A 23,528-nucleotide genomic window follows, 5' to 3' on the forward strand; every position below is an offset into this window, starting at 1 on the left:
CAAAAGGAAAAATGCTAACAAGTTTTCTACCCCCCTGGGCAGCACACCAACTAAAACACTCATGAATGAGGATGCAGCTCCTTTGGGAATTGACATGATTAGCATCAGAGCTACTGATACACATATTTTAAAACCTGGAGAGTGCACTGTATTCATATCACCTAAATATTATTCAGATATCAATGGAATAGTCCTTGGATTATTTATGTATTTAAGAACCAAACTATATACACCTATCTGTGCCTGGCAAATAAAACCAGATAAATCCTCAAAAAATGTGGTTTTGTTTTCTCAGGAGCCACAAGGAAAGGCAGCAAGAAATGGTGTAGAAATCATGGCTACTCAACTAAAGAACGACCCCTGCATGGAACACTCATAAGGCAAGTGTTAAGAAAGCATTGGTCCAGGTCCAGCTTTCCATAGCAACATATGGATAAAAAATGATATGCCAAATATTCTGTACTCCATTTGGAGTTTATTTTTTCAGTAGATGTTTCAGGAAACCCAGAGGCTTTTGGTGCAACTTCACTGCAACATATAAATTATCTAAATATTGTACATTGTAAGCTCTGTACAATACATGCTGAAAAATTACTTACCTAAAACATGTCAGATTATAAAAATAATTTTCTCCCTAAAAATTAAAACATTATTTCCAGTATGTTTGAGCATGAAGTTAGTATTTCCATTATTATCCACATAGAAATGGTCTATGAAGGTATAGTATCAGAATTCCATATTCTCCTTTTGTATAAAATGGGATACCTGGAAATGGGCTATTTATATGCTTCAAAAGCATGTAGGCTTCCACCAACTAGGTCAACACCAAAAATAAATTGAAATCTGGTGCTGCTGGAATGAATGCCTTTTAGTCAATCCAAAAAGTCAACCATCACTTACCTAATACTGATAATTATATATAACTCATCCAGAAAAGTTGTATATCTATAGTTATATATTGCATGTAATTTCACATAAGAATCCTAAAAATAGAAAAAACTTTACAAATAAGCATATCTTCATTGGATCAGATCCTTCCTCATTGAAATATTAGTTGGTTATATGAAAGTACTTTAACTTTGATTAATTGTTAATATTCCTTTACCTAGCTAATTATTTTCCATCTCCAAAGCCTTATGATAGAAGGATGGACACAAAAAACAATATTATAGATCATAAGTATTATGCACATACTTTATAGGAAGATAATGAAAAAACTGATATTGAAAATTTCTCTTATGATAATAAGAGTATGGAAAATAACTGTGTTAATACTTACTGCCTTAATCTCTGTATATCAAAATCACATATATAGACAAATAATGATATCTACTGGGGAGAAGGGAGAAGACTGAGACAAAACAATAAGAAACTGGAATTTCAGTATTTTAGAGACAAATATGTTAGAAAATTAATTAAAAAAAAATCTTACTCTTCTTGCAGTTGAAAAAATCTTATTTTTCTTGCAGCCTTTCTAATAGTTTTCAATAACAACTGGAATCCCCATAGGTTTTTTATTGAAGATACCAGAACAGATGGAGTGGGAAGTGAAGTCCAATAATTAGAAGTGGAACTGATTATCTTGCATTTCCCCTAAATAACCACATTGCAATTTCCAGATCATAACATCAGGAAGAGCCCTGTACTTGCAGGATGGGTGACTCATGCTCCTGTCCCCTCCCTCATGCAGCTGTCCCTCCATGTCCTTCTGTGTCCCAGGACACACACACCTGCACAGAGAGCAGCAGAGTTCACAGCAGTTGTGCTCCACTGTTCATTTCACACATTTTTTCTCAGTATTTACATTCCAAGCCAAGCGAATGCCACAAGCACTATACTGCTATCAAAGCATGTTTGTTAGCACTGGCTCCTTGTCAAGTCTAAGCAATTAAATAAATTACAAAACATCCTTTTCTATATTTAGAAGAAACATGCTGGCTGGAATGCAATTGCAGTTTGGTATTATCTGTAGATACTATGGGAATATTTGCCATTAGTTTCTTAAAAGAGTTAATTTTCTAGACTTCTAAAGCAACCCAGACTGTTTGACTGAAAAATAGAGTGCCATGTCAAGGCATAACATGATCAAGCTCGGTAAGCTGGGTTTTTTTCTAATAAAACAGTAACAACTATTAATAAATGCAATGTTCTGACCTACATTAAGGTCAGATGAGGTTTTGCAGTCTATCCCTATTTCTTTTTCTCAGAATCCTCTGGATGGGTCAAACTTCCCTCTCTTGTCTCCACAGACTGAGTGAGCAGCATTAGCCCCCTCCTCTGTTCTTATCTGCTTCTAGGAAACATTGCTTTGGACTTGTTTTCACTTTGAAGTTTTCCAAACATAAAAGAAAGAACAGCTGCATCTTTTCCAGCTCTCTGTTCTCCTGCCATCTGCACTAATGGAGAGCTCTCTGAAATCCTTAGGATCCTTTTACTTTATTTATTTAAACCAGCCCCCACCCTTGCCTTTTGTACTGTCCCAACCCAAATGCAGTGAAAGAAGGTGTTTGGTTTGCTGCAGTCACCCCTAATTGAAAACACATCAGGTAACACCTACTGAAGCCACATTCTTCCCAGAGCATGGTGCAACTTCTATAACAGTCTCCATTTTTTACCCCAGTGCATGTTCTTCAGTGCTGGGCATCAAGCCTGTAATTGTCCCAGGATTAAACACTGCACTCCTTTCCTTTCTGGTTCAGGAAACACAAGTTTTCTTACAAACTGAAGCTTCCTTGATAAAGAAGAAGAGCAAAATATTGAAATATATATTACCTCGAAAGTTTCATAATTTGGAGGAAATCACTTAATTGCAGTTAGTTTTTTAGAGTCTATTATCCCTTCAACTCTCATATAACCTGATTTTTCTCAAAATCCAACTCCAATTCTGGCACCACTGAGGTGCCATTTAACCCTCAGTGAGCCTCAGCACAGGCTTTCTTTCAGGAGATACTGAGCTGCTACCCACAAAAACCAAACGAGTCTGTCACCAGGAATGCTGCTGAGGGAATCCTTTGTTGCTTGTTGCTTTGTTTGCAGCTGGTTTCTTGCTCCTTATTCCCCTTCAATATGCCAACCCCTCAGCTCAGTAGTGCTGTGCACAAAGGTAAAAGGGATCTAGACACATGGATCCTCACAGATGTGTCCGATGCCTTAACCACATTAGACAACTTCCAGCGCTCCTGAACATCATCATAGCTCAGAGAATTTCATGCCTCATTTGCTTTTCCTGCATAACACACAATCTCCTATACTAGTTACCCAAGTTGCTTTTTGTTTTCTAAGTTTTTCTGTTGACAGTGCCCTGTTCACAGTAAAGATTGCTGCAAAAACTAATTTAGGTTATTCAAAGAGGTCTCCTGAAAATATTGGCAATGGAAATCCAGGTCTCCACCAAATGAAATCTATTTTCCTTCCAATATTAATTTTCAAATTTGCAGAAATTTCAAAAGTAGTTTGCGTATTCACTCCATCCCTTTTCTATCCAAACCACCACAACACCAGACACAATCTTCCCCTCACTTGCCATCATTTCCATACTAGGCACATGCTTTTAAAATAACCACTATCTTTCTGTTTAGAAATAAAAACAATGATGCAGGGAAGGAAAGCAGATTTTAAAACATTCATTATATTGTCCATGTAGTGTACACATGTTTCACATTGAATTTAATTGCTCTGCCACAGCATAGGCCATGCAGCACATGAGAACCTATCCAAGAGATCAAACGTGCAGTTTTTTTTCTAGCTGTTGCCCTTAACTAAAGCAACAAGAACATCTTCATAGGATTTTCTGGAGGATTTCAGTGTCCTGCTAATCAGATGACACACTACATCTACTTCTTTTCAGACCCCACACTCTTAAATGTCTTCAGCAAGGGACAAGACAGAGCTCAAGCTTCACAGGTTACCAGTGCATCCTGTAGCACCACACCTGGAAACAGAGTGCAGAGACCTCACTCCACAGATGAGAGCAGAGTCAGGCTTAGCACTTCCCTACCTAACAATACAAAGAAAGGCACTTGAACCTGCCTGTGGAAAGAGCACAAGAGTTGCATTATTTTTCTAGCTGTCTAAATTTCTGTAGGTCATTCACCAAAGGAAGGCAAGTGCCACAGATTTACCAGTGCCTTACAATATTCAGAAGCTTTATATGTTTTTGCTGTGACCACACAATTGTGAATGATTTTAGCAAACCAAAAGGCATAATAAAATACACATAGTCCTGTAAAGGCTTCCCACTATTAATCAGTGCCATGGTGCTTACTTAAGTCATTAAGGGTATAACCCACCACCTCTGCAGCACTTCAACATATACATATACAAACAAACAGCTCAATACTCAGAGGTAAATAATTTCATTTCAACATGGTGCTTTTATGACTTCAGGTGCTGTGAAATAGTGAGCAACTTTCAAGCCTGAACAAACCTGGGCTGTTGTAATTGTGTGTTTAGCTTTGACGATCTGTGAGATCAGTGTGTCTGAAATGAGCCCCCTGATTCTCGGGGCTGTCCTGTGCAGGAGCTGGAGCTGGACTTTGATGATCCCTGTGGGTCCCTTCCTACTCAGAATAATCTGTGATTAATTGAGTTTTTTGCAACTTGACCCTCGAAGGAGGGCAGCTTGCTATTCAACATTAAAATATAACCTAAAAGACTGATAAACTGAATTTCACTGGCTTTTTCCCTGATATTCTTCTTAGAATTAAACTTAAAAGGATTACTAGCTAGCTGTCTGCTACTGAGCTGCATTTAAAATAACTTCTGGGGGAAGAAAGAAACAAAAAAATGAAAAGAAATGGTCTCTGAATTTTTTGAAGAGTTCATAAAAGGGGACCTCAGAGCACAGGGTTACAGACAGCATGGGGTCATGGCATTCAGAAGATCAAAGTCCAAAAATTCTGTCTTTCCTGAATTAAGGTGCACTGCTTTACTTAGTCTCAAAGTCAGCATTGATGAATAAGTGAGAACTAGAAAATCTATAAAACTAATATATGTGCTATCTACCCTCTATTTATAATGGGAGAAGGAAGACAATAGATTTCAAATTAACAGATCTGCTAGCCCAGACTGCTGCATTTGTGATTAATTAAACACCAGTATCTGACTAAAAACCTTATTTTGTCTTGGGTGCAGCAGTGCTCCAGCCCTGCCAAGGCTGGAACATAAAGACTTCTGATAGTGTTATGTTTTCAAAGAATGCATGACATGACCTTGACAACTCTACCCTCAGTTTACCTTCAGAAAGAGAGAAGAAGAAAAAAAAAAAAAAACAACAACAAAGAAAAGAAGCAGGTAACAGAATGTTTCTGTCAAATTAAATTGAGATTGGACCAAACAAGAACTTTTTCACCTAAACATTTGAACTGACTTAACTGTGCTCCAACTGATACAAGCCTTCCAAAAAAAGGCTTCTTTTTTCTTCTAGTTTCCCAGAGACAAATCAGTATCACTTTAATATGATTTATTTCATAAACTAAATGTAACGAATTAAACACTATGCTGAAAATAAAGATAAACAAAGAGAAGTTGAAAGTATTTTTTGAAAATGTGCTGTCCAGCCTGCATCTGCTTTTCATGATGACATCAGCAGTGAGGCTGCCCAGCCTCACTGCTCCTCTTCTCCTAACACTGCCCTTGAGCCAGCACAGGGGATCAGACCAGTTGTAAACAAACACAAACCAAAAAAAGAGAAACTTGTCTTCGAGCAGACCAGTGAGCTGGTCAAGCTGAGGTCATGGTTGAGAGTACCAAGAGACTACCAAGTCAGCAGCAGCAGAAAATAAAACCTTCGTTGAGCACTGATGCATCTTACTGTCATCCAGACTCATCTGAACTAGCCCTCATCTTCCCTGCAGTGTAACAGTCAAATTTCATGCCTGCCACTTTGTGTTCCTGGTTATTTCTCTCAGGATGGTATCAGTTTAAGCTGACAACACAGCAGTGTTAACTCAAGTTCACTTTATGAACACAGCAACCCAGTCCTGCATTCCCAGAATAGAGATTACTGCTCATGTTCTGCACTGGTTATTACTCAGCTCCTGATTTCCTTTCTATACTTTGGCGTAATTCATTTTTCCTTTGCTTCAAAGGGAAGATAACCTATTAGTTCTTAAAGTTATTCAGTTTGTTCTTCTCTTTTAAAATTACTGTGACCTCATCAGTTCTCTCACTACTTTGGAACCTCTTTTACAAGTACCACAGATCTGTATGTTCATCTATGCAAGTATCCTTGTGGTGTGTCTGTCTGAGCCAGTGCTTTGAAGATTCTGGTTCATCAATACACTCTGACCTGTTCTTGCAGGCTTTTTTTGTTTATATTGGCAACTGTCACATGAACATAACTTATCTTTCTAACAAAAAGTAATTACAAACTGGCTCCATGCAACCCAAACATTTTGTTTTATCTGACTCTCACAATAACAATCCAATTTTAATTTGGTATTCTGTAAGTATTGTAAGTGCACTTAGAGAAAGATTTCTTTATGTTTGATGCTTATTTCATTCTCATTTTATTTTCTGGGTTTTTTTCCTACAGATGCATGTTGCTCTTTCTTCATCATTATTAGCAATTTAAACCCTTTTCCATTTCCTACCCCTAGATACAGCTCTTGTGCTCAAGTCTGTAGGAATTTTATAGTTTAGCCAAACTATTATTGCCACATTTACTAACTTGCCTCTACCATGAGAGAGTTTGCAGCTGTGTTCTTACTAGGGTTTCTTTAGAAGAACTTTCAAACCCTTACATTATGCTTGATAAAAAGAAATATACTGATAAGGATAACTTACAGGAAAACCTCAATCCTCTTTTCAGAACTGCTTTCACTACTGTTTTTTTTTTTTTTTTTTTGTGTGTGTGTGTGTTATCATGTTGCAACCTTTTGCTGCATAATTAAAACCCAGGCAAGATGGCTATTCTGACATTTTTTTTTCTACTAAAAAGCAACTCCCCCTCAGTTCTAATAAATAGTGGTTTTCCCCATCTTTAAAATAAGTGTAAGATTTCACTCTAATTTCAAAAGCAATAATCAATAGTTCATATTCAGTATCCTAAATGTTAGTTTAAAGTTGAATCTAAGCATCAGAAAGACTCCAGCTTGCCTCTGGAACAGGTAGCATATTTCCCTTTCACTTCTAAATCCCAGGTTATATACTGTGGTAAATAATTGAGCCTGTAATTCTGAGCAGTGATAAAGAAGCAATGAGCCCTTCACTTTTTTCTTCCCTTTTCTCATGCCTGATTTAAGAATGTGCTTAAATTCCCAATCACTGGGTTTTAAATTCACATTCAAACATTCTTATTAATTCCCAAGAGTACCACACATCTCAAACCTCAGGTCATACTTTGTGATTGGCAAGACTGAAGAGAGGATTTTCTGACTAAAGGCAATGCAAATTTAACAGAAAGCATATGGTTTGAAATATGACTTTGTATTTCTAAAATATTCAAAACTTAACAATGAGAGTTGAAACTATATAATTCAAAGAAAGGGTATTTTGGTTTTGTGAAGTGGAAAGAACTGGCAAAAAGCTCAAAGGAGGAAAAATACTGCTACTGCAAAGGTGTCTTCCACCTCCAGTGATGTTTCTAGTAGCTATAATGCCACTCCCAGCAAAAGGGAAAGCAAAACCACTGAAATGCTACCCAGATTCTTGGAAAAAGAATTATTCATGTAAGATTTTGAAGTCACAGTTGAAGGCATTTGATGAGTATATGTTTAGACACAAATAAATTTTAAAATACTTTACAGTATAATTTTGCTTTTCCCTTTTAATTGCCCATATTTACAAAACCAAGAGAAGCAAGCTTACTTTTATAAACTTGAGATCTGGGGCTACAATGTGTGATGTAAAAAATGCTGGCAAATAATTCAAACATGGATCTATTACCCTGGTGCAAATCTGCCATCATTCCTTTTAAGTCCAGAGAATCACCAGGATTAGCAGCAGTACAAGCGTGAAATTTGGCTGAATAACTTCAGTTAGAGGAGCTCTGTGTAGAAGCAGCAGCTGCCAGGTCAGACAGTACAGTGAACCTTCCCCAGTGCAAAGCAATAGCAAGACAAGGTACAAATGTATTTGTTATCAATTCCATGTCGTCAGTTTGATCTACATCCACAGAAACTGCTACGTGCTCTTTGCTGACTAAGAGTTCTCCAACTGCTGCACGGAGAAGCCCACTGAGGACATGAAACATGCCAGCACTCACTGGAAAGAGGTGAACGGACATTCCACAGAGCAGCACTTGTAGGAGGAACCCAGCAAGGGGGTCCTGCAGAGCAACTTGGAGGGCAGGCAGGGCATCACAGCCCACCCACTCCTCTATCTATTAACACTTCTATGGAACTCTCTCTCCATTTCTGTGCAGATGTCTCAATTATAGCACCTTACATAAATATCTGCTACAGGAGCATGCTAAAGCTGCAAGGGAAGCATCAAACACCGGCTCTTTAGTTAAGGTCAAGGCTGGTATGTTTCCGTGGATGCACCAGACACAGTTTGACAATTCATCATGCATTCCAGAATGGGTTTAAAATATGCCACGTATCTCTCCATTAGGTACAGCCTTTCAGAGTGAAACTATACTCCAGTGCCATATAACCTAAGGATTCTAACCAAATTCCCTAATTCAGGAGCTGGAGTTCTTAAGCAGGTGATCAAGTAAGAAGCTCTGAACTTGCATTCTGCAGTTGCAGTTCAATCACCTGAAGAAGGATCCCATATTTTTTTACACAGTCACCTCCAGGAGAAGCAGAAGTGATCTCCCCTCCACCTCCACTGGTGGTACCTACAACTATTGGTGTTTTCTTTGGGTTTTTTTGTTTGTTTGGGATTTTTTGTTTTTGTTTCTTTTGTTTGTTTTTTGTTTTTGTTTTAAATTTAAGGTCTATTTCACCATCTTTGCAAAGACAGTTTTTAATCTTACAGTTTTCTGCCAACACAGAATTTCAGGATTGTACAACACATTTTTGGACATGAAATTCAAACATCTTCTATTAAACACTTTTCAAAGTTGCACAAAAGAAAAAAATGTCATGCAAAATGAAATTTAATCCTCAAATATGTTTCCTATTATAAAAGAGCAGAAATGTCTATCATATATTTTAAATGCTTTATGAAACGCACTTGAATTATGGAATACACATGAATTGATTACTGTGATTAATGCCTCAACTGGAATAAAAGAAAGGAAAGAAATAAAAGGGAAAAAAAAAAGATTGGTTTGCCCTTAGACAACGCCAGAGCCAGAATACAAAACAGCCATAAACATTTTCTTTTTTCACCCCAGATTTAACAGCATTGTTTGCAACAAAGGATTTCAGAAGAGCAATTATTTAACATGAAAAAAGAAAACATGCCTCCAACACAAACTGAGAAACAGTCATCCTGTGACACTGCAGCAAATTATTTAATTCTTGAGATCCATTGTGAAAGGTATGAAAAATTAACTTAAAATGGGAATAAGAAGAAATCATAGGAGCAACTGGATTCCGGTGTGGCAAGCATCAGAAAACTAGAGCTGACTTTGAGATTTCAAACTTTGGTGCCTGAAATAACAGAGGTTTGAACATGATGAGCATTGTCTAGTGTTTCTATTTCTGCACACACATGCTCAAATATAACAGCAGAGAAAATCTGTAAATCAAGCTAAAACCACCACTTCATATGTTGGGCTAGGTATAGATTGATAAATCACTCTATCAGGCAGTGGTGCAGAGTTAAAAAGACTTAGACAAAAAAACTGCAGAAAATAAAAATATCTGGACATTTTGTCTGAAAAAAAAATTTAATGCCCTTGGTCAGGGCAATGAGAAATATAAGAAAAAAGTATATATAGTAAAAATGATTGATGGGCTTCCAAGTAATATTTGAGTTGAAAGAGCAAGAGAGAGCAGTAAAGAAAGACCTGCCAGAGTAGCAATTAAGGTGAAGGAGGAAAAAGCCTAATAGAAGCCTAATAACCTGGTCACAGCATGAAGGACAAAGCTCAAACCATCCATGTGTCCTTGACATGAAGGAAGGACTCATAAGTCCATCTCCGATAAAGCTTATTGTGATTAGCAGCAGGTACCTTTTAACTGGGAAGGGATTTACAAATTGAAAGAGCCTGAGGTAAAGAAAGCTCTGGGAAGTCTAGAAAACACAAGAAGTTAAATATGGACACCCTTGGAACAATACATGGCAGATATGGAGGCTAGAGGGGGTACAGGTATTTAAAAGACTTCTGAGGTGAAGAATTCTGAAAGGTTCTGGAGAATAGAGAGAACTGAAATAAAAATATGTGAGAAAAACAGGCCTGAACATCATGGAAACATGATGAAACATCATGAGCATCAAGATTGTTCTGCGAGAGATTTAATATTCATGGTGACAGCCTTTTTCAGCTGAACCAAAGTGTGGAAATAATCTCCTAAGAGGTTTTGAGATTCTCAACAGCACATGCATTTGTATCAAGACTGAATAAAGCAGTACTGTATTTACAAGAGAAGCAATCCTACACTGGCAAGGAGAGGATCAGATGATCAGCAACCATCATTGCACTTGTTAAATATAATGTGCAATAAGGTATTGATAGCATTAAACTTTTATTTTATGAAGTACAAGCATGGCTTTGCTTCATTTCAAGGATTCCATATCTTTCAGAAAGTTCTATCATAAGTTTTGATCAAAACATCAATAAACCAAAATTTTACAAAAGCAAATAAAACCACAACCATATGTTAACAGTTAATATCAATGAGAACCCAATGTCCATTTTACAGCAAAAAAGTGGGTCCTTCCTCCACAAGAATTGTTAAAAGTTTAACATTATAACATAGAAATAGATAGAAATAGCTCTATAGTTCTCTGTATAGAGCAGTAAAATGCTCTAGCTTAAAAAACAAAAACTTATTTCTGTTTCAAATTTGCATTTTTATTTTCTGATGGAACTTGCAGTCTTTTCCACTTGAAATGCAGAAGACAATATAAACACTTAGAGTGTTTATTTTAATTCTGGAATTATGTACCTATTCCTGTGGAGAAGTAAAGCAGAAAGTCTTTTAACACTTCTGTCAAATGTGGTCGTTGACAACTGAACAATTTAGTAGTTCTCAATACAGGAGTAGTTGCAAATTCTGGGAAAAGAAGGTTGCTCAAATTCCCTCTCACTCTGCAAGTGGAATTTTCCACTTCATATAAATACTATTTTTGTCAAAGTGATTTTTACAGAGTCATGCTACCACTGCACATGAAATGGAAAGTTCCACAGCTGTAATGGAACTGGGAGCTTTTGTTCATGGAACACTTTTATTTTCATATTAAGGACAAGTGTGCGTCAGTCAAAAACAGCATTGCTTATCTTCACAGTAAATACAAGATTTACAAATTTTATTCCTAAATATCACTTGTATCTCATTTTAAATGCTAATGTTTCATAATGCATTCCTAGCAAAGTTCATGATAAAGCACCCTGAGCACAGCTGCTAGTTGCCATGTCCCTTACATCTACTGTAACAATCAGCTTGCATGCAAAGCACTGGGAGCTGAATCAGCAAAAAGCAGAAGGAGCTTTCATTTAGGGCCATTAGGACTTGTGCAAGTGGCAACAAAGGAAGATATCTATCCAAGAACTTCTATTTACTTTCTAGAGTGATAGCAACTTTCAGCTATTATTCCTACATCTATCAAAGCATTTTGATTAAAATCTGATCATTGAATCACAGAATCTCAAGTCACTCAATCCATCTACATGAAATAAATCAAGAATTCTACCTTAAATCTACAATGTCCGTCAAGCACCACATTATTTGAAAATCCCTTTACTATAAATAGCACTCAAAACAGTGGGAAAAGAAGAGCAGGTAAATGAAAAGCTAGCAGAGAAGATGAAAAAAAAAGACTGGCTCCATGGAATTTTGTGTATTTTCCATACACATTTGTATCTCCAAAAAATCATATCTTTTAACAGATCTATTGACAAGAAGGTACAAAAATACCTAACACATTCATAGTTAAAGGAATGGTGGGAAAGATTATATGATATTTGCAGAGTAGATAGAAAATAATGACAAGTGTCAAGATCTTGCTCATAGTCTGGAACTTTAATTACTTAAAAGAAAATATAAAGGAAAATAATTATAAAGATGAAGCCGTTAATGATGCAGAATAATTGATGGAATTACAACAACTGCTTAGGCATTTCAAGGATTATCCTTCAATAGCAAGAAAGAACTGTTCTATCTAATAAAGGTAAGAACAATACAGACATATAAACCACTTTCCCCTAAAGGTCTGGAATCTCACTGCTCCATATTTTGCTTATGCTGGAAAAGCCAGTGTTACAAAAGTATAAATATCTATTTGGCTTGAAAAGAAAATTGTCACTGGTGATAAATCACACACACACAAAAAAAAAAAATATATATATATATATATGCAACTTGCAATTTTCAGAAGCGTTTATAGGGCTGGAATTTAGCACAATAATAGCTTTGCTTTTAGACTGAACAAGTTACAGAATTAGTGAGATTTAACATTTACAATACATCGAAAGGGAAATGCTCCCCAAAGAAGTCAAGCAAAGGGAAGAGGACTAAAATGGGATACAAAATTTCACTGATTGAGTCAGCAGATTTGTGAGCCTGAGTGGATACTGACTTAAGCAGGCACTGATCAGCTGGAGGCTGGGCTGGAGTTACCTGGTGGCCTTCAGGTCCTCTTTCAGACCTACATTTGGCACCTTTACATACATAACTGCCCTTCTCAGGAGAGCAAACAGGTACAGGAAAACCTCCAGTACCTGCACTGCAACCACTCTGCTAAAAGGAGTCTGTCAGTCTCACGAGCTACTGCTGTCCTGTCCCTCATTAAAAAAAGTTAATTTCATTAAGTGCCCCAGCAACTACAGACCCCCACTGGCAGTGACCCATATCAATTAATCTCATCAAGAACCTTCACCCAAGCTGATTTAACTCTTAAAAATTATTCCCACCATTCTCACATCTTGTTCTGCTTTCCATATAGTTGAATGTATGAGAAAAATTAATGAGTAGGTTAAAAGTATAAAAACCCCTGAACAATTTTCTTAGATGCTGATATCACAACGATGTGCTGACAGCAGAACTGGTAGAATATGCAGTGTGCCTCACTCTTCCCCATGTCACTGGTATCTCCCCTCAGCACCATGCACACACTTGGCTCTCACAGCAAAGCAGGAAACCTTGCCTTGAGGGTCCCCACCCCACCCATGGTGGCCTGCTGTCCTGAGAGCCTTCCTGTAAACTATTCCACTTTTTATCATTGCAGCTTCACACAAAGTTCAAGCCCTGATCTGGAAGAGATCCCTTGTAAAGAGCCACATCAGTGATGACTACAAAGACAGCTTCCTTAACTGGTTCATCTTTTGAAGGATACATGTTTGCATAAACTTAAAAAAAAAAAATAAAGGAGAAAATAAGCAAGACAAAAATTTCATTAGTTCATTCAAACTAGTTCTGAACTTTTCACAGGACCATTAGGGAGCTGTTAACACCAAGTAATAAATAGCTTGTAACAGTGCTCTCCTTTGAAATGTTCCAGTGTTAACCACAACAGTGGCTGCATTGCTCCCTTAAGCTGATCTGGTCTCAAATGGCACAGCAGAAGCAGCTGTAAGCAAAAAAAAATTAATACATGCTGTAAGATCTCTGCTTAAGTTTTGTTACAAAACACACTGATACTTGAAAGGTTGTTGATGATGTAGGTTAGAATTCCAGTTTCATCAAGAGTGTTAAAAATGTCTAAATAACTGGGAACTTCAGAAACTCTATTATTTGATTTGAATGAAATGCATGCTTTGGGTTTATCTATACACTTTGAGACCCAAAAGACTGCTCAGAAAGCTTTCATATCTGAGATAAATGAAAACAAACAAGGAAATCAAACTTTAAGCAAGAGTTGGCTGTGTTCCTTAGTACAAGTAGGCTAAATTAGTAGAATACAACAAATTAAATAAAATACACTATCGTTATGTTTGTTTAAGAAGGGCATAAGCAGGTAACCAAGGACCACGTGAGTATCTGTCCAGTTTTCTGAAGTCTAAGAGAGACATCAGCTGGTATCCTGTGCTGTTGTCAGTGAATGAACCGTTCTGTTTGCTTGCATTAAAATAGGGTTTGTTTGATGCTGCCAAGTAAGCTCTGGAGAACAGCTGGTTGCACTTTCCATCCTCCATCTTTCTCATGGAGGAGAAAAGCATTCTTTGATAACAGACAGTTCAAACAACAGGGAACCCCGCATTCAATAAATGCAGTGAGACTTTCACAAAATACAGAGCACTAACACGATACTTTAACTGGAGAAAGTGGCGCTCAAATTCAGCTAATTCAAGATTGTAAAAGGTGTCTTGGTACACACTGCACTGACAACATGCATACATACATATTAAGAGGCAGAATTCTCACAGTAGATCCAGCACCAGCAGTTCACATAGATTTGTCAAATATCAGACAAAAATTACTCAAAACAATAGAGTTTTATTTTCATTAACACATCTGTCACTACTTTTTTTTAAGAATGGATTTCCGTATTTAGCATGTCTCTACATAAAAACTACTATAATTCCTATTCTCCCTGCTTTGACATCAATCATGCCTTTAAAAAAAATTTCTCTCATAGTTGGTTTCCAGAAATAGTCTCATCACTGTTCAGTCTGACTTTCTCATGGCTTTTTCCCCCTGAACTTTTTTCAATTTTACATGTCAGTAAAACTTCCAAATCCCTGACAACATGAGATTAAGATCAAAAACCGATGATAATCCCACCCCAACCCCTTTTTATTAATTTTAAGAAAAGCATTGCCTTTTCTTTTTAAACATACTTCCTTTTTCAGATCAACACAAGTTAGATGAGAACTTCAAATTTTATTGCCTTTAGGAACTGACTCCACTTTTTTAAAGGAGCTCTTGTTCTCTGTTCCATCAAGAAACAGAGAAGAAAGCTTGAGTTGCTCTCCAGATGGCCTATACTGTACGTACAAGGAGCTCTTCACTTTTCATGCAATTCATTCCGTCAGGGAAGGTAAACCACAGTTTTGAATTTTAAAGCAGGATCTCATGTATAATTTATAAAAACTGCCAATTACATCAACCTTACTTTTTCTGGTTATTTTCTGCTTCCAAGTGTCCCATGATGTTATACTTTAGGCATAGGTGCAGTATCAATTACTGGCTGTAAGTGACCCTGCACTGGCATCTGTTTTGTTGCTATCAACAGTCCCTTGAACATTACAGATTTTTGGCTGACAACATCACCTACTGCTTTGTTGTTACTTCTTAAAGTTGCCATAGAGACAAAAGAACAGCTGAATAGCAATCTTAATAGTCAAAAAATGGTTATTCTTTAGTAATAGGATGCTATTTGCCAGTACAGAGTCTCAGGTTCTAATGGAATTTATTTTCAATAGTGAGATTTGAGTCAGAACCTTGCTCAAAAAAAAAAAAAAAAAGAAAAAGGCAAAGAAAAAAGAGCCTTGTGTTTCCTCCTGCCCACTGTAGTTCTGAAGAGGCAAAGAAGACTGACTCCCTGGTGTGGCACGAGATAAACTCAGCAGATGTTGAATCCAGCCCCACACGCTGAAGGATAAAACAGTCAATACACAAAGACCTTACCTTATTCTCTCTTCTTACACATATATTTTCTCTTCTTATGTCTCAAAATGGGAAGCAATAAAGAAGCTTCATGCTTCATCTTCCTCACCAAGTAAAGTGCTTCACCACCTCATGCAAAGTGCTGCTTCATCCATAGAAACACAGCACAACCTAGGAAAAAAAATCAAGCATTCCCCTCCTTGAATTTTTTCCTCTAGCCATAGAGATCTGCTTTCTCCCCAGCACGACCCTTCCCGTACAGAGTATGTGCCAAAGCTCAGACTAACAGCTGAATCCCACTGCTCACTGTCCCATTAACTCATATTACAGTATAACTTGCAGCTGATGGGAGCTGAGGGCACTCAGCCCTGGGATACTTGGCGTCTTTCAGATTCCAGTCCTAGGTTTTGAAATCCTTCCATTGCCCCACAGCTCCTGAGTGAACAGAAAGCATGGGATCAGACTAAAGTGTTACCTTTTCTGTCTTGAATCCTGTTGTTGAGAAGTCAGATAATTTCTAAAGATAACTATAAATAGCAGATTATCCCTGGTTTGGTACAAATAGAACGCAACAAATCAGATCTTTGTCCTGCAAAGCCATCCCACGGACAGTTGAAAGAATATTCTCCAAGAGCCTTCACCTCCCCCTCAATTTGACACCACTGCCCTTCTCCCAAACCTTAGTGGTAGCATGAACACAAAACCTGTTCCCAGGGGTTGCTGCCTGATCATTCCCCAGGAGCAGCTTTAGCCCCTCAATTTCCTGCCCCATGAGCAGACTGTTATCTGCCTATCCCCAGAGCTTATCTGCTGCAAGGTGCAGGATAATAGTCAGGAGGAATATTCTAGCAAGACAAGTAGTAGGGGATAATGCATAAGAGAAGGAGGAAAACAGATACACAAGTGATTCTTCCTCTTCTTCACCAGGCCTTCCTTTTGAAAGATTCCTGCACACCCTTTCCCAGTCACTGAATTTTCTCACCCCCCCTGCCTCTGATCCCCACAGCCCTGACATCCCACACTTGAGGCTCCTTTCACCTCTGCCATGGCCTCTTGTGAACCCTCAGCTTTCAACAACCTGGCCTCTGTGCCAAAATACATTTTGTTGACACTTAGAAAGAACACTTCACACTGACTAGTGTGAGCTTTTGCTCACATTGGACAAAATCTGCTTTTACTAAGAAGCCTTGAATTGACTTTGGAGCTCACACAGGAGCAAAAATATTAAATATTAATATATGAAAGGGCAGGCAGGCTGTAACAGTGGAGGTCTGTTCCTCCAGCTTGCGAGTTTCCAGCTGAGTGAGAACATTTTAATGATAAACTGAAATTAAACATACAGGTTGATTCTAGTTTTAAAAATTCCAATCCACAGAAAAGGTGCTTAATGTGGGAAAAACCCTTAAAAATCACTACTTTTTTGTTCTTTTGAGCAAGTAATTTTTTATCAGTTGAGGGGGGAGAAGATACAATTCAGACATCACTCATCTAGGGGCTAAGGGACAAGATGCAAACAATTACAAAAACAGAAGGAGTAAGAATATAAAAGCAACTTCATCAAAAAGAGGGCAAGACCATATTTTAAATGAGCTCCTTCCCCACTCAGGAGTTACCTTAATCCAAGCTCAGCTTTGCCTCAGCAGGCCCTGCTCTAGGCTTGCTCAGTCACACAGATTGCACATCTTGGGCAAATCACCTGGGCAGATGCCCAGCAAGAAAAGAGCGCACTTCAAAAAAAGAAAGTGCTCTCCTCTGATGGGGAGAGAGGCAGCAGCCCCTCTGACAGGGATGCCCAACAGCTCACAATGCACCCACTGGAAGGGCATTGGGCATCTGCCAGGGGCAGCAGGGGGCTGAGACCCGGGCACCACCCCACCCACAGCAGCAGCTGCTGGATTCTGGGTCTGAGCCTCCTCACAGCCCCAGCTACAGACAGAAAAATGCAGTCTGGCACATCACTGCTGACAGATTGCCAAGTCCAATTCCACACCTCTCTGAAAAGGAGAATGGAAGAGAAAAGATAGACCCTAATATTAGTAGTGATAATAATAATCACAGAATTAACTAGGTTGGAAAAGATCTTTTATATCATTGAGTCCAATCTATGACCAAACACTACCTTGTCAACTAAACCATGGCACTAAATGCCACAGGCCATCTTTTCATAAGCACCTCCAGGGAAGATGAGTCTACCACCTCCCATGATGGTGAAAATAATAATAATAAACCACAATGACATTTCTGATCCTTGTGCACCCACAGTCAAGACCTGAACGGAAGGGAAGAAGTCCACACACCATAACATGAGGTAAAACTCAAAGGGAAAAGGAAACAAGTTGAATGGCAGCCTCAGACTCAGTCCCAACGGTATTTTTATCAAACATGTTTGGAATTGCTTCCACCTTGGGAGCAAAAAAATCTTCCCTGAAACATAATTTAAAGAAATGTGTGCTGAGAAAGGAAATAAAAGATTTGCATTTAAAGTGTTATATGGAAAGATTATAAGGGAATGACTTTTGGAAAAGAATTTTCAATGAAAAAAATTCCAGATGGAATTCAAAAAGAAACAAAGCAAGACACTGATAACATCAAGGACAAGTTGTATTTGAAGATTAGCATACGTTCATAACATATGAGGCATAATGAAATGGTGTGTATTTAAAACTTAGTAGCTATTTACACAAAATTGTTGTGAGGTACACTGCACTAGCAGCTATGTGAAGCACAGCTAAATTTATTTAAGGAAACCTGAGAAAAAAACAGACATGTAACTTCTTCAGAAAAAGTATGAATCCTTCCTTCACATGACAGAAATTATTATAAACTCTTGACTTGCAGTGCTAGCAGTTTGCCTAGTATTTCAGCTCCTATATTTCTATTTTTAAATACCATAGATAAAGAACAGTATCTAGATAAGCCAGGGGTGAAGAAGTAGGGCTCTCAGACTATGTAAGTGCAGAGGGAGAACTGCATTTAAGACAAACAGTAAACAGAAGTCAAATACAGAAAGTTTTTAAAGTTTATGAAATCACAAAAAAGAATTATACAGAAACTGGCAAACACAACTACAGATCACCCAGCAACTTCTATCAATACTGACTAAAAGCAGAGATTTAACCACTCTCTTGCTGTATTAGCTAAGAAGTTCCTTGTCTGTGAAAAGGTGACTTCCTTGGTGTGAAGGCACAGATGTGGGAAGATCTGATGCCTCAAGAAGTCTGGCAGAGAGAAGCTGCAGTGATGCCCTGGAGCTCCCATAGCCACCATGCAATGGCCTTGCAACAGCTCAAATTAAGAAACCTTGCTGCTCTTCTTTCAGATGAAAGTCTATATTTCATCTTTTTGATCCCTTTGGTGTGAGCAAACATTCCAGATATCATTTAATTGGAGTTTGTATGTTTTCTCAGAGGTCAGTAGCACATACGTCATTATTTATGTTCATATTTCCTTAGGGAATTATTCCTTAGGGTACCATGGTTTTTAAATTCTGATGAAAAGTCTTAAAATTCCCCCTGGATTTGTATTCATAATTGACAGTATTACATAACTTTTAAGCACAGAATGATTCACAATTGGTTACAAAATATTGACTTTGTAGAAACTTTGTTATGCTTCTTAATATTTCTTACACTTTCTTTGCTCTAAGGGTCTAGAGCTTCAGTCTCTGATGTTTAGATTTACAAGAAGCAATTCCTCTCCTTCAAGTAGAAGCATGTCCTTTGTTAAATTTTAAAAAGCAAAGACAGGGCAGAGATCCTAATTTTTGTTAGACTTGCATAACTACATCTCAAAGTACTTCTCAGGCCACTCTAACAGAAGGATTTCCCAAATCTTACAACTCCAACTAGGAGCAAAAATAAATCCATAGGTTTGCAGACTCAGCATGTTAAATGTATCTTGATGAATCTTTCATATTTAGACCAAGTAGTTTTTCTGTAATCAACTCACCCTCCCAGTTCACAAAAGCTGCTCATTTCTGTTAACTCAAAATGCTACTCAGAACCTGCTAATGCATCTTTGCAACATTAAGACTATCACTAGCTCTTAAGCATCACAGCACAGAATAGTAAGTCTTTACATTTAATTTGATTGGAATTCTGTAGAAAGTTATTTACTTGGTTTTGTTGGCTTGTTTGTTCCACTATTATTAAGCTGTAATAGCATCCCATCCCTTTCATTATTTGATACTATTTCTTAATGGCCAAACTTGAACAGGGACTCAGAAAGTAAAATGATAGTGCTCCTAATATCCCACAGGCAGACTGTTAAAACAGTAAAGTGATACCATTTACAGCTGCTGGAACTAAGCATTTGGCTTAAAGACCTCTCATGTAATGAAATGTGTTTCAGAGCACCACACAAGCAGAGAGAATGCCACTAAAAGTAGCTCCAAGCCTGCTGCATGCAAAGGAACAGCAGCAGCACCCAAATGGCAGAATTTCCTGTGCCACCTTTATGATCCTGGTGACCATGACACAACAAGTCACTAACTTTACTGTGGGGAAAGCACTATTCAAAAAGTATCTGTGAGCTGACTTGAAATAAACAATTTTAAAATAAATATTTTAATGAGGTTAAGACTGTTCCGTTCAACCAGACAACACCATTCCTACCTCTAATACCAGGATTGATTTAAAAGGAAATTAATATCTGAACCCCTCGCTGGATCACAAATGTTTGAGACATAAATACTGTAAGCAAAGACTGTCCCTTAGTTTAATACACTGTGGTTATAATTAGGAATGATGAGATGGAAGAAATGAATGGCATTTCAAAAGCTTAATATTGAGAAAACCAATATCCAAAGCAATCTATTCAATAAAGCAAAAGGAAAGTGACCCATGGGAAAGGCATGAAAATCAAATAGCTTAGGACTTTTAAAGGAAGATCAGAAAGTAATGAAATTAGTGAGTGCAGCCTATTTTCATGTGTTTCAATGTCAGTTTCTCTTGCATTTCAGTTGTATTTTTAATATTAAAACTTATAAAATTTATTTTAAATGTGATAATTAGCATAATTTTAAAATTGAAAGAGCACAGAACCACAGTGTAATTATGTAGTCTCTAACACTGCTCATCTTGAAGTATATCCCTTACTATTGAGTATACTCAGTGAAAAACTGATTTTGTTCTACAGCTAGAGTTCTACTTAATCAGAAATGTACATCGCTCCCCATGGACTTCCTTGCACTCAAGATACAAAACTAAAATGAAAATACTTCCCCCCCCTTTTATGAATTTACTTATTTTCCATTTAAACTGAACAAAGACCAGATTTTGTGGATTGCTGATCCTATTTCTATTCTCACACATACTCTTGTCCCTCTAGTTTAATTCCACTAGCCTCAGAGAAATCATATGAGTGAAGAATAAACATTGAGCAAGCCAGCAATGGCTCTTTGAGCAGAAACATGAGCCCTGTGAGAGAGTGTGACCTGCAGTACATTAAGCAACTGATGGGCAGTGGAGGTGGTGATCAGCCTTTTGTTTTAAAGCACATCAGAAATACAACATACCCCTTCAGAGGCCAGCTCCTCATCCCACCGCAGCAGGCAGCAAAGCTTCCAACAAAAACAGCATTACAAGATAAAAATTTCAAGGTAAAGGACAACACTCATAAGGAACATTCTAAAACCCTGATCATTCAGCTTTATAGCTCAGCAGATACCATAAGCTATAAAAAGAATGGGAAAGAGAGATGGGACACCCTACCCCCTCACCCCTAGTATTCCTTATGTCTTTTACTGGCTGAAGAGCTACTCGTCCATTGCCATCAAAATCACACAAGCATATAATCACTTTTTCAGTCAAACCATAGGACTGAGTTTATCCTTATTCTTCAATCTTTTCAAAAGCTTTAAACTCTGAATCACTCTCTTTTCACATGCTCTCTTGTTCTGCTATGCTACTACCTGCCACTTCAGGAAGCTGGTGCTAAGTTTTCAAAGACCATTTCAGAACTACTTGTCAGAGCTGTTATTGACATTTCCACTTCTTTTGGCTGTGCCACCACAACATGGTGACAGACTTTAATATATGGTACCTCAAGTCACTAAAAAGCAGTTGGTAACAAAAAAAATGGTTCATTTTTGCACTGGAAATAAAGCCCATGAATCTGCCTAATAGCAGGCCTGGAAGTATTGCCAAACTCTATTAAGAATTAGCCACGTTTTCAGAATTCTTCTAATTTGGTATATACTCTGAAGTAAACCTGAAACCTCCTGAAGAAAAAAAAATTAAACAAAAAACAAAACCACAAAACCAAACAAAAAACCACCACAACAACCACCACCTAAAAAGCCAAGGAATGTAGACAAAAGTATATATTTCCACATTCTTTTTACAAAGTAATCACTGGATTTTTTTTTATAAATATATAGAACTTTTTAAAGGAGAAGCTGATCTGTGCCTAACTAATGTGACAGTCACTTGCTGTAACTACATTCTGCCCTTTAGTTTCATGAAGGCCTCCAAATACATGGCAGCAAGAACTACTTTCCTAATAACCCTTTAGGGCTGTATTCCTAAGTAATCTTAAGCAACATAAAAGTAATTTATGTCTAGTCTGTAATACTTGTAATCCTATTTTTAAATTTATATATTATATACAAAGATGTAGTCTAATTCAATTTATTCACAACAATGAACAAAGAGTACTTTAAATTGAACACAACTATAGAACTCTATGACAAGTTTAGCATTTTTGGGGGCAGTGTTTTGTTTTGGGGTTTTACTACTATCAGCCTTTTCTAAACCCATGAAAATAGGCTATTCTATAGGCTTAGAACACCATTCCAAGCAGTTAAGCAGTGTGGTGGGTTTGTGTAATGTGGTGAAAGGTGTGAATGAGTGCTTCATTGAACAAGAAATACAGGTAACCAGGAGCAAGGTATAGGAAGACAAACTTGGCCATTCTTTTGCATTGAACAGATGCCTTGATATTTAAGTGTATGTATTGCTGTACAGTGACACAGGAGAAGAGTTCAAAAAGCAATTTTCTTTCCTCCATTCTGAAAGCTCTGTCTTTCTTCAGGTTCCCTGTAAGAATCTACAAAGAACAATCTGATTCTGTACTTACCAACTTCATTTTGGCACAAATCACAGCATCACCAAGGGCATACACTTTAGTTACTGTGTAAATACTTGTTAAATGAAGAGGAAAAAAATAAAAATCACTTCAGAAGTAGTACCTTAGCTACCTCTTTTTATACAAATACCACACAAGCACAGCCATACAAGGAAGGTGCTAAAAAAGAAAGTAATGCAAATGAAGCTCTGCATGGTCATGAAGGTCCAGAATGGCCAGCAGGTGGGTTTTGAAAATAACATCTGTGTTAATCATGGTGAGATCTGGCGATGCTTCACCACTTGAGGATAAGTGCACTTATCACTGTCATACCAATCTCTACCTCTTCAAGTGAAGCAATCTACTTAAACAGGGAACACTGGATGGACATTTGGTTTGGATTTATGCTGCAAGGGGGTATGTAAAAGTTCTTTGGGATACACTACCCTTTGAAACATGGAAGACTGGGGTACATTTCTCTTTGGTAAAAACTATTAATGATATTACCAGATAACACATATTTCAACCACAAAGACTACAAAATCAAATTTGGTTTCATAGTATAAGCCGAACTTCACTATCTGGTTTGTATAACTACAACAGCCAACACATTTAACTAGAAGGTTTGCACATTACTTTTTATTGCAAGACCACATTTCTCAGTAACATATGTCACTCTATTAGTTGAAGTTCTCTTTGCCTAGTTTAAATTTGTTACTGCTTTAAGCTTCTAGTCACTTCTGAGAACAGCTATTATAAGTAACTTGAGTGCACATAAGCTTGAACAAATTAAAACTGATAGATACTACCCAATTAAGATTATCTGAAGCTGTCCACTGCAATGGATTCTTAAAATTT

At 37.5% G+C, this 23,528-nt stretch overlaps 1 protein-coding gene across 11 annotated transcripts in view; it reads right to left on the reverse strand.

Annotated features, from left to right (window-relative positions):
* Positions 1 to 23,528, reverse strand: part of ZNF385B (zinc finger protein 385B) — a 155,888-nt gene that overhangs the window by 59,937 nt on the left and 72,423 nt on the right. The gene's annotated exons all lie outside the window — the stretch shown is intronic.

This window comes from Lonchura striata, chromosome 7 (genome assembly GCF_050655825.1).
Source record: "Lonchura striata isolate lonStrDom1 chromosome 7, ASM5065582v1, whole genome shotgun sequence".
NCBI classification, from domain to species: domain Eukaryota; kingdom Metazoa; phylum Chordata; class Aves; order Passeriformes; family Estrildidae; genus Lonchura; species Lonchura striata.